The sequence below is a fragment of the Convolutriloba macropyga genome, chromosome 5 (assembly GCF_964194025.1).
Source record: "Convolutriloba macropyga chromosome 5, txConMacr16.3, whole genome shotgun sequence".
Classification (NCBI taxonomy): Eukaryota; Metazoa; Xenacoelomorpha; order Acoela; family Convolutidae; genus Convolutriloba; species Convolutriloba macropyga.
This window is the reverse complement of record NC_134472.1, coordinates 55,727,666-55,739,488: the sequence shown is the minus strand read 5'-3', so window position 1 is coordinate 55,739,488 and position 11,823 is coordinate 55,727,666. Positions and strand designations below refer to the sequence as shown.

General features: G+C 37.1%; 1 long non-coding RNA gene across 1 annotated transcript; it reads right to left on the bottom strand.

Annotated features, from left to right (window-relative positions):
• Positions 1-1,125: 1,125 nt before the first annotated feature.
• On the bottom strand, positions 1,126-2,536 carry LOC142340109 (uncharacterized). Its single transcript, XR_012759051.1, has 3 exons — positions 2,350-2,536; positions 2,143-2,220; positions 1,126-1,380 (listed from the first exon to the last, which is right to left on the bottom strand). It is a non-coding gene; the product is annotated as an uncharacterized LOC142340109 (long non-coding RNA).
• Positions 2,537-11,823: the final 9,287 nt, after the last annotated feature.

Genomic DNA, 11,823 nt, shown 5'->3' with positions numbered 1-11,823 from the left:
TGTGCCTTGTATCGAAAAGGTCTCGAACAGTGAATTCAATTTTCTGTGTCCTGATATCCAATCTTCAACTCGTGAGTACTCTGCCAAACTCGCAACACACACACACACCTAGAATTAGGTTAGAAACCAATTTTTCATAACACTTCAGCAGAGCTCATGCTTGCGATTATTCTATTTCCGAAATTCTATTTTCGCATAGAGGATGAAATAAGAAATATGCCTCCTCATTCATGCATACAACTTTTAATCAGAACCACACACCCATGTTTCAAATAAAAATTTTTCTTTTATAACTTTAACATAATTGTCAACTAATTAAGAGGTAAAAAAAATTATGCCTGTTTAAGAATGGCAATATGGGTTGACCTGTGCTGCTATCCTGGAACGGAGCTTTTTTGTTCGTCTTATTTGATTTCGTTTTTCAATGGACTTTTTCTTGAACAAAAAACTGTTCAAAAACACCAAGGGGATTATTTTTGCGTTGAAAAATCAGTTGAGGAGCAATCGGAGACGCAAAAAGTCAAAAAGTCAAGACATCATTAAAACAGTAACCTGGGTAGCATTTTTTGGTTAACTGCTGATATATTGTTGTGTTCCTTACTGTTACTAAATTAACCCTTTTGCGAACCCCTCCCTTAGTCAAGCGGACAGCGTATAACAAAGGCATTCATTTGACATAATCAATGGAGGAAACAGGGCTTTTATTTTAAAATTTCTGCTGTTCTGGGTTTTACATAACACAAATCCAATCTTGCAATTCTCCTGAATAGCGCTGATTGGACATCTATCAATGAGCATCTGTAAAATTTGGGTCACTGGATCTAGCTTACTGCTGACTATGCTACTGGCAGTTGAACAAGCAATTTATTTTCTTGTTGCTTCTGGTTGTTCAAAGCGACATTTTTTGTCGCTGCATTTTATTGATCATTTTCATTAGAAGGAAACGGATTTCCATCAGAATCTTTTTGTTACGCGAGCTCCCAAACCAACTGCGTGCACTAAAATGCGGAACAAAAAATTTTTGAACGGAATTACCACTTGTTTGATACGTTTCTCGACGTAATCTTGATCAGTTGTCGTTGTTTTCTGAAGGACTTTTCCTTAAGGATGTTTTATCGGCGTAAATATAGCTGTCTTTTGTCGAGTTTTGGTACGAACATGAAGAAATTCTCTACAGCAAGTTAGGCATTCAAATACCTGTTATCTTTTCAGAATGAACGCTGCACTCTTCGTATAACGAATGAAGAAAGAAACTGCCACTAGGAAGTTTGTTCGCCATAACCGTTGCAGGAAGTTGGCATCAATCAGTTGTGCAGCTTAGTATTTGCTCCGCTCTTGTTGTGATTTTTATGTGAAGAAACTGGCTTTTTCGATTTCCAACTGAAAAATACGCAGACCACTTCTAATGCTGGTTGGGATGGTTTTACCCTAAACGATTTTTCTCTGTTGAAAGATTTTTCTTGTGTTAGCCTTCTGATTAAAAAAGGCTGCTGAGATATCAGAAATTGACAGACCTTGCTAGAGCAAACAGGTTGCTGAAGAATTGAAAATGATTCAGACCAAGGCCTTTGCCTATCTCGAGTCTATCCAAATCTGCAAAACTTTACGTGGAAATTTGAGAAAGCATTTTTTCTGAAAAGCAAAAAAAGTAACTGCTCTGTTCCAGCGGCTCTGTGGAGGCGCTATTGCTACCAACCGATACGCCTGGTATTTTGCTTAAGTTAAAGGGTTTTTAATAGTCAATGTATGCCAAGCGCATGTTATTTTCAGTGGTTTTGACAGAATCAAATTTGTAGTTAGGGAACACCTCACTTTTCCTAATTGATGGAACTATCCTACTTGTTCCAATTTTGACACAACAATTTTAGTTTTGTGTTAAGGATGTCAAACTGGCTCGTTTTATATCGTTAGTTACGGTTTCGCTTCGATCGCATCCACAGTTTGTTAAAGGCCAACGCACAAGAGGATCATGCTCTTGTAATTCAGAAACAATTCGGAGCGTTTTTCCACATGAAGAACTGTCTCCTGACAGCTCCGTAAAATAAGTTTGTCTTGCATGCCCAATTGCTGATTTGCTATCAATTTTTTCCAAATTCCTTTGTTAGGATCAAAACCCACTTGACATTTTTGCCGGTATCTTACTTGGTAGTCTTGTCACAATTGCACTCAATCACAACAATGTTTCTGGCTTCTCCTTGTCACCAAAGAAGAGTCGTTGTTCTGAAAAACTATCAGATGTTATTTATTAATTTCACTTACCAAATATAACTAAGCAGATTGACCAGAATTTTGAGGTTTTAGAGTAAAAAATATGCGTGGATGGTGAGATGTTGAATTGGAAATACGTACTTAGTTACAGTCATCACTGTCTAATATAGAGAATAGTTGTATGTACTACTAATGTGAGGAAATAAGATAAGCATTAGCTCTTACTGCTCGAGCTTTATCAATAAGCATTTAGCCTACGCGCTCAGCTGAGCTTGTTGTTGTTTGCGGCTATTCCTCTGCTGCTGGGCTTGAATAGCCAGCCAGTGGATTGAATCCTCGCAGAGTGGGAAAAAGTGCTTCTACTGCAAATTCAATGCTTTTTATAGTGGTGGTTTATACTTTTTGCCAGCTGGCATAATGTGATTGGTTGATTCACTATGTCGACAGAGACTACAGCAATAGCACAGATATGAGAGCATCAGATAGCACTAAAAATGATTGAGTTTTGTATTGTATGTAGCACTGCTACAGAGGTTACAAGTTTAGTGCTAGCTAATGAAATTGGAACTGGTTTTGATTGAACGATCACACATTGTCCAAAGGAATGCATTATTAGCTTGCATGTTTGCTACTGCAGTTGCCAAAATAGCAAGTTCTGTGCAATCCAGTTGTTGCTACTTCGGCGCTTTCCAATTGTTCACGTTCATTTGATTTTTGACGCTAAAGAGCATCTGCGTTTTGTTGTTTTGCTCCGGGTCAGTTGAATTGTTGAAAATCGAATTTTTGAATACGTAATTTTTTCTGTTGTTCTTTTATCAACGTAATGCCCAAACAGCCACTGCAAGCTTTCGTTATCGATTCTCAGTATTAAAAGAGCACCAAACAAATCAAAGTGGAGCCATTTTGCTTCTAAGACAACAACCCAACACTCTTTTTTGGGAGAGTAATTGAATTCTGTGTGTTCCAATAAATGAATTGCAAATGATGAGTTTCTGTATGTTTTCTGCGGATTTGGGAGCTTTGCAGCAATTCCAGTGTTGCTAACGTTTGTATCCAAAGCACGTTGTTCGTAATAGTTTAGTTGAGCATTAACTTTTGGTTTTAGCATTAAGTTTGTGGATTACCACTCAAAACTTGAAATCTCATAGTTGTTTCTAAATAAGCTCACATGGCAATGCATTCGGTAATTGAAGTATTTCGATAACTAGTTAATTTATTAAAATAACGTCTGCATGATTTTGTCTGAATTATTTTGGCCGGGTGACAGCTTGTTTGGTGATCGCCCGGTGACCAGTTTTTTTGCCATTGTCAGTTCAAATCGCAAGGCTAACTCATTTCTCGTATTTGGCTAATGTCGCCCAAAGGGTATGAATGATTTGTTCCACTGCATATATTCCTTTGCTGTTTCTCTGTTCGGCTTTCAGGATCAGTGCTTAGATTATTTTGTTTGCATCAGAAATGAACCAAGACACCGAGTTTTCAGATAACGGCGCAGAAAATCTGTTTACAAAATTTGCCGTCACTTTAACGAACATCCAAGTGGAGTAATTAATCGCCTCTTGAAGAGGAAAAGATTGGTTTTGATTTTATCAAATTTTATTTAAAAACGGTAAAAAAGTGATTTAAAAAATAAGCACAAACGTCAGCCACAACTTAAAAATGCGTGGAAGCTTCCAAATTAAGACATACAGGTGAAATAAATTCTGCTTATGAGCAAAGAAAAACAGGTATTATTATAAATTTTGCGCTAATTTGTCATCTGAGCTGCTTTACGGCGCTATTTTTTGATTAGGGGAAACAAAAATTCACCCAAGTATGTACCGGAGCAGGCAAATTTCCTTTAATAAAATGAGAGGAGCCTAAGGGCCACAGAGCCCATATTTGTTTGTTTGTTTTTCTAAAACTTAAGCTTTTCTTTAGATGAATTTGTTTTTCATAGCAGTTTCAACTGTCTGTCATAACAATATTTGCTTCTAACAATTATTGACCATCAATTTTCATTACATTTCTATCTGCAGATACAATTGTTTTCGATTCAGCAAAAACAGGTTCTTCTAATCCTAAGCAAAACACAATAAAAAGTTGCTGAATCGACACAACCCTATTTACAGATGACGCAAAAATAAAAAGTTTAGCTGGGCCAGAAGTCTTTGTTAGCAAACAAGGACATTGAAAACAAAAATTTAACAATTGGTTATAAAGAAAGAAAACTAGTTCAAAAACGTTAGAATTTGTGAACACGCTTACACGATATAATATCCCTGAAAAACAATACACAATCATTTCTCATAATTTGTCATTAGATGGTTGGATTTCTTTACAGTTTTCTTCTATAAACTTTTCAATATGCGGTCTCAATTTGAAGAAATTAGTTGCTTTGTTTATTTGTATTTGGATCCTAAAATTGTATCATTTCACAAGAATTACATTGATATTCAAAACTGTAACTCACTTTTTGAACTGAGGAGAGAAGGAGAAAATATAGATTTCTTTCTGCGAGTGCTGCATTTGTATGGAGGTCTTGAATTCTCTTCAAAATTAAACAAAACTGAACGCGTAGTGTCTCAGAACTTGTTCTTTTTAAAAATTGCTGCAGCAAAACTATTGGCTAAGAGAAGAAAATGGTGGGCAGAGACTGTTGTGATTGAAGATAACTGATCAGCAGGTTGCAATGCAAGATTTTCAAAGTGTCTTACATCCAATTTTATGGTTCATTAAACGTTGTTTTGGTCAAAAGAATCCTGCAAATGACAGATCAACAATATTTTAACAGTATTTTAAAAACACAAATCAATGGCAATCAAGATTTAAAAAACTTTTTTCCTATAAGAGTTTTATATTTAAAACCCATGCAATCAAAAGAAAATTTCAATCTTTTTTTTTCAACAGAACTGGATTGTAGTTCAAATTTGGTCTTGTTTTCTTTCATATTACCTTCATGTATTTCTCGACAAACAGTACTCAGATACTACCATAGAAATAAGCACCCGAACGCGAATCAAATGTACTACTTTTTGTTTCGTTTGCATGTACATATACTTGTATGCATAGTAATATCCCTGTATGAGGTGTGCGAATCAAGGGAGCTCAGATGAAACCGACTAGCGTAGAACAAGGGGATAAACCCCGATCATTCTAGAGAACCTGGCAGGACTAACTACTATCTGAAGAGTCTGATCAGTGATCCCCGCCCCGAGTTTTGATAGTCTGGTCAGCGCTCTATGTACGGACTGGGAAGTCTGATCAGAGCCCTGCCCGAAGTCTGGATACTCAGATCACAGTCAGTGTTTGGTCTAGAGTCTGAATCGTTTCGTGGTACGAATTCAATGCGAGCAAAACCTTTTCAGAGCCTAATCGATCTGATCAGAACCTAGTCCACAGTCTGGAATATCTGCTCAGGAACAAGATGTCCGACTGTGACAGCAGTCAAGCACACGGAAAAACCGTAAGTTTTTGCCAAAGACTTTTTCTCAATTTTATTCGACGAGCATCAAAGACCACTCCAAGGACTAAGTGTTGGTAATCTGTGTTGAGCGGAAAATTTTTATTTGTTTGGATCAAATGATTTTTGTCGAAAAAATTTAAAACCATATACATAAAATGCTTTCTATATTTCTGAAAACAATCCATTATATCAATGTTTACTGATAATTCAATGCTTTTAAGTGTCGTTCGGGTTACTCCCAGTGTGTGACCCAAGTGCGTCCTGCATCACCACAGCGCGATCTAATTAAGTGCGCGACCCAAGTAGGTCTGATCAGAGCTTGGGCCGCGCTCTGAGTCGCGCACCTCATCTTGGCATAGGAGTGGGGGGGGCATGGCAAAAACGGAGATCCGTCCTGAATTATTTGGTGTCCCGTTGCCTTTAAACGCACGAAAACGTTTCCGATATCTTTAAATTACAGAGCCGATATTGAAAAGCTGATTTTGGATGAGAAAGAGTCGAAACTGCAAATTATTGTTTTTTGCACATTTGGGTTGCTGCCATTTTTGCTACCAAACCTATGCTAGATTAATGCTCGTAAGACCAAAGGTGAAAAAAAAAATGGGTATATCTGAGTATTAACTAAACAAATGAACTAAAAATATATCTAATCTCGGAAATTATTGAGTTAGGACCAACGCAAAGTTTGTCTTTTATTGAACCATTTCTTCCTCGGTGCCATTTACGCCCTTCTTTACGCATTAACGTGCTGTTATTTTATCCTCTGATTACTTGTCTTTTCAGAGCTGACGTCCTCATTTCCTCTCGCAAAAGTTAATATTTAAGCACCATTGACAATTTTGATCCATGATGCTTCTTGTGGGTCGATGTCGGAGATCGTGTTGAATTGTACTAATTTATCAGTAATCTTTTACACTTCCTTAATTAGGGTTTGACGTGCGGTCTGCGATTGATTAAGCGCGCCAACTGTAAAGTGCTGCTTGCAATTACGCCGTAAATCCGCTTAAATAACGCTATGTTTAAACACAGCTAATTTCTCTCTGCGCTCTGATTGGCTAAAAATGGAGCGGTGAATTTATTTTGTCTATTTTCATATTTTGTCGTCTGAGCGGCTCGAAGTAAATTTAAAAACGCTTTTCTAAATTTATTGGCGCGTCACTTGTAAAAAATTATCTCACTTTGAAAATAAAGCAAAGTTAGAACATTCTCGTGTAATTAATAATTGTTCAAGAACCGCTTTTTTTTTCTCGTTGATCGCAAAAATTAGCCTCGCTTCTTTAGCTTTCTCCCCAAATTGAGCACAATCTTAGCATTACTCGCGCTGTTCTTTATTATTAAAGATTTTCTTTTTCTATGAATTAATGTATGGTTAATTATTTCCTTTTCATTGTTACCGTTAAATTTTGTTGATCTAAAACGTTAATTGGTATGTTTTCATTGTAGGTGGTTGCTCTTTTGGACGGAAGAATTTGAAAAAAGCAATTATTATATTTTAACCAAAAGATGACCCAAAGAGTAAATAGTATCAATATTATCCCTCCATTAATTTTTGAAATGTTTGTTTCCATCCTTGTGGTGTGGCTGAGCTGTTTGGGACATGACCGAGTGGTGTCCGCTGAGGAGCCGCCGATTAACCAGAGACCCAATAGAGGTAAGTTGAACAAACCCTCGGATTATATTTTACTCCTATGCTATTGCTTCCTCCTTTTAACAAACTGCAATTTGAACAGACTGTGTGAGTGTATTCCAAAACATAGGGGGGCTTTTCTCAAAACGCTTTTCTGCGACTTCGTATAAATTTTTTGTTTCCGCCACCAAGTTTTGCCTTTTTCGTGGGTGTGTTATAATATACAACGAAAAACTGGTATTTTTGGCTCAGCAACCCCCCCCCCATTCCTCGCCCCTGCGTTTCTTTTGCTAAACGAACACTTCATTTTATCAACATCAGGCATAAGTACTTTTGTAATTCAATGTTCCACCCACTGTCAATTCTGTCAAATGTTTTCTCATTACATTTTCCATTTAGAAGCATCTGTTTTCCCAAAGATCATCAGAAAAAGGAATTCAATTATAGTAATTTTGTTCACTTTTGTACATTCCGTGGTCAGTATTTTATGTCCCACTTTCCCCTCCCCTCACTTGCTGCAATTACATGTGAACAAACACATACGTTTCTTCATCTTTTTTTTCCTGCAAACAGGTGTTAAAGGGGCCGAGCTCCCAAACATCTATTGTCCTGACATACGGATGCAAATTAACGTACATCAATACCGCACACATGTCTTGTTTAAGAGCAATGCCTTCTATTATGGATTAACAACACATCTATTTGTGTATCCCTCCTTACTCCCAGGAATATAATTGAAATATTGATGATGAAAAATTGATCAAGTGCTTGTTAAAACGTCTGTTCGCGAGTCGGCCTGTCCGGTTGTAAAACGTACAGCGCACAGTCCCTAATTTATGTTTGTCCCAAAATGTAAGGAGTGTTTCCGGATTTAAGCGGCTTTTGCCACATTATTGTGTCCTAATTAGTCATTTTTAGCAAAAGCGGACATTTTCTGATTCATTATGTCAGAATAAATTAAGCTGTTGTGTCAAGATAAACTGTCACATTTCTTATCTGGCAAATTAGGTATGAGAGAATAATTTGAGCCATTATTATGCGTCAATTTTTAAATAACCGTTTTGTGTGTCAGTTTTAGGCATCCGCCCGATAACTAATAACTACAAAAAAGACCAAATTGGACCCTTCAAATCTTTTCCACTTTTTTTAAAAAAAAAATTGTGTGCTGATTGCAAACGGGTTGTGAAATGTTGTGCACCACTCTATCCGCATCAATCAGTCTTTCCATTGTGACTCGATACGACTGCTGCTGCACTCATTTTGGGAAGAAAGTGAATTATCTTCCAAAAATCTTGGAAAGTTCCGAGGCATTTTGAGTCCATTGATTCTGGCAGGTAATAAACGGATTTAAGTTCTTTGTTTCTTTCTGTTTTTGGGAAAATCCATCTCAAAGCCCCCAAAGGATAACTTTTCTGTAAACAGAGAAATTTGCTGATGTTCAAATTCTTATACATTGAAAAATTGGTCTTAAGAGTCTTGATGTAGACTTGGTTTCCTGAAGTAATATCGGAAGCATAGATCCGATATTTTTGTCATGCTTTTGACGTCTCAATTTGCTTTGTTTATAGATACGATAATTGAGACATCTTTTTTTCACGGCCAGAAAGTCTTTCAAAGCCTCGGTCTTTGAATAGATCATTGGTGTCTGTTTCCGATACGTCATAAAGAAGTAATCAATCATTGACATTGAATGCGTCAAACAGCGCAATAATTTTCTACAAATTGGACTGCCGATGCCATTTCAAACCGGCCAAAGATCTCGAATTTCAAAATGACATAATTTTCTCATTGTTTTCAATTTTTACTGAGAGTAAAGCGATTGACAAAAAGAAAGCTATTTCATCTGATCCAGATTATAATAATCCTTGACTCAGTTTTACCATTTTGTGTTCTGATAACTCTTGGCAATCATTTTTGATTATGTTGATGAGGGCGATCTTTTGGCAGTTATGTGAGCATTATTTGTGCTGTGTATTTGTTTCTGGAACCAGCTGCTTTGTAGCGTATATTCTTTCACTTGCAGTGGCAACTAACTGCCCTTTGTGTCTTGACAATGGTATTTTGGTGCTCCAGCTACAAGCCTTTTCCACTTACACAAAGACATTCCCCAATCGCACGTGAATCAAAGAGGTACTATTTTTTGTTTCGTTTGAATGTACATATATTTGTATGCAATGAATATGTGAATAAAGTTTGTTGTGGTTTTGGGAACAGAAAATGAACAATTTCTTATATTAAAAAATTCGGGCTTTGCAATCAGACTAGTAATATCCCAGTATTAGGTGTGCGAATCAAAAGAGCTCACATGAGACCAACTAGGGTAGCGCACATGGATAAACCCCGATCTTTCTGAACAATATGGCAGGACTAACTACTATTTCAAGAGTCTGATCAGTGATCCCTTCCCCGAGTTTTGGTAGTCTGATCGGCGCTCTATGTACGGTCTGGGAAGTCTGATCAGAGCCCTGCCCAGAGTGTGGACAGTCAAATCACAGCCAGGGTTTGGTCTAGAGTTTTGATAGTTTCGTGTTACGATTTCTATGCGAACAAAAGCAATTTCAGAGTCTATTTGATCTGATCAGAAACTAATGCACATTCTGGAATTTCGGCTAAAAACAAGATGTCCGACCGAGACAGCAGTCAACCGCACAGAAAAACCCTAAGTGTTTTTCTAAAAGTTTTTCTCATTTTTATGCGACGAGCATCAAAGACCACTCCAAGGACTAAGTGTTAGTAATTGATGTTGAATTAAAATTTTTTATTTGTTTGGATCAAATGTTTTTTGCCGAAGTAATTCAAAACCATGTACATGAAATGCTTTTTATATTTCTGAAAACAAAACATATGTTCAATCAATGTTTTCTGATACTTCAATGCTTAGAAGTGTCGGTCGGGGTACTCCCAGTGTGTGACCCAAGTGCGTTCTGCACCACCACAGCGCGATCTAATTACGTCTAGCATCTCCAGTGCGCGACCCAAGTAGGTCTGATCAGAGCTTGGGCCGCGCTCTGAGTCGCGCACCTCAACTTGGCATAGGAGTGGGGGGGCATGGCAAAAACGGAGATCCGTCCTGAATTATTTGGACTCCCGTTGCCTTGAAACGCACTAAAACGTTTCGATATCTTTAAATTACATAGAGCCGATATTGAATAGCTGATTTTGGATGAGAAAGGGTCGAAACTGCAAATTATTGTTTTTTGCACATTTGGGTTGCTGCCATTTTTGCTACCAAACCTATGCTAGATTAATGCTCGTAAGACCAAAGGTGAAAAAAAAATGCGTATATCTGAGTATTAACTAAACAAATGAACTAAAAATATATCTAATCTCGGAAATTATTGAGTTAGGACCAACGCAAAGTTTGTCTTTTATTGAACCATTTCTTCCTCGGTGCCATTTATGCCCTTCTTTACGCATTAACGTGCTGTTATTTTATCCTCTGATTACTTGTCTTTTCAGAGCTGACGTCCTCATTTCCTCTCGCAAAAGTTAATATTTAAGCACCATTGACAACTTTGATCCATGATGCTTCTTGTGGGTCGATGTCGGAGATCGTGTTGAATTGTACTAATTTATCAGTAATCTTTTACACTTCCTTAATTAGGTTTGACGTGCGGTCTGCGATTGATTAAGCGCGCCAACTGTAAAGTGCTGCTCGAAATTACGTAGTAAATTCGCTTAAATAACGCTATGTTTAAATACAGCTAATTTCTCTCTGCGCTCTGATTGGCTAAAAATGGAGCGGTGAATTTATTTTGTCTATTTTAATTTTTTGTCGTCTGAGCGGCTCGAAGTAAATTTAAAAACGCTTTTCTAAATTTATTGGCGCGTCACTTGTAAAAAATTATCTCACTTTGAAAATAAAGCAAAGTTAGAACATTCACGTGTAATTAATAATTGTTCAAGAAACGCTTTTATTTTTTTTTCTCGTTGATCGCAAAAATTAGCCTCGCTTCTTTAGCTTTCTCCCCAAATTGAGCACAATCTTAGCATTACTCGCGCTGTTCTTTATTATTAAAGATTTTCCTTTTCTATGAATTAATGTATGGTTAATTATTTCCTTTTCATTGTTACCGTTAAATTTTGTTGATCTAAAACGTTAATTGGTATGTTTTCATTGTAGGTGGTTGCTCTTTTGGACGGAAGAATTTGAAAAAAGCAATTATTATATTTTAACCAAAAGATGACCCAAAGAGTAAATAGTATCAATATTATCCCTCCATTAATTTTTGAAATGTTTGTTTCCATCCTTGTGGTGTGGCTGAGCTGTTTGGGACATGACCGAGTGGTGTCCGCTGAGGAGCCGCCGATTAACCAGAGACCCAATAGAGGTAAGTTGAACAAACCCTCGGATTATATTTTACTCCTATGCTATTGCTTCCTCCTTTTAACAAACTGCAATTTGAACAGACTGTGTGAGTGTATTCCAAAACATAGGGGGGCTTTTCTCAAAACGCTTTTCTGCGACTTCGTATAAATTTTTTGTTTCCGCCACCAAGTTTTGCCTTTTTCGTGGGTGTGTTATAATATACAACGAAAAACT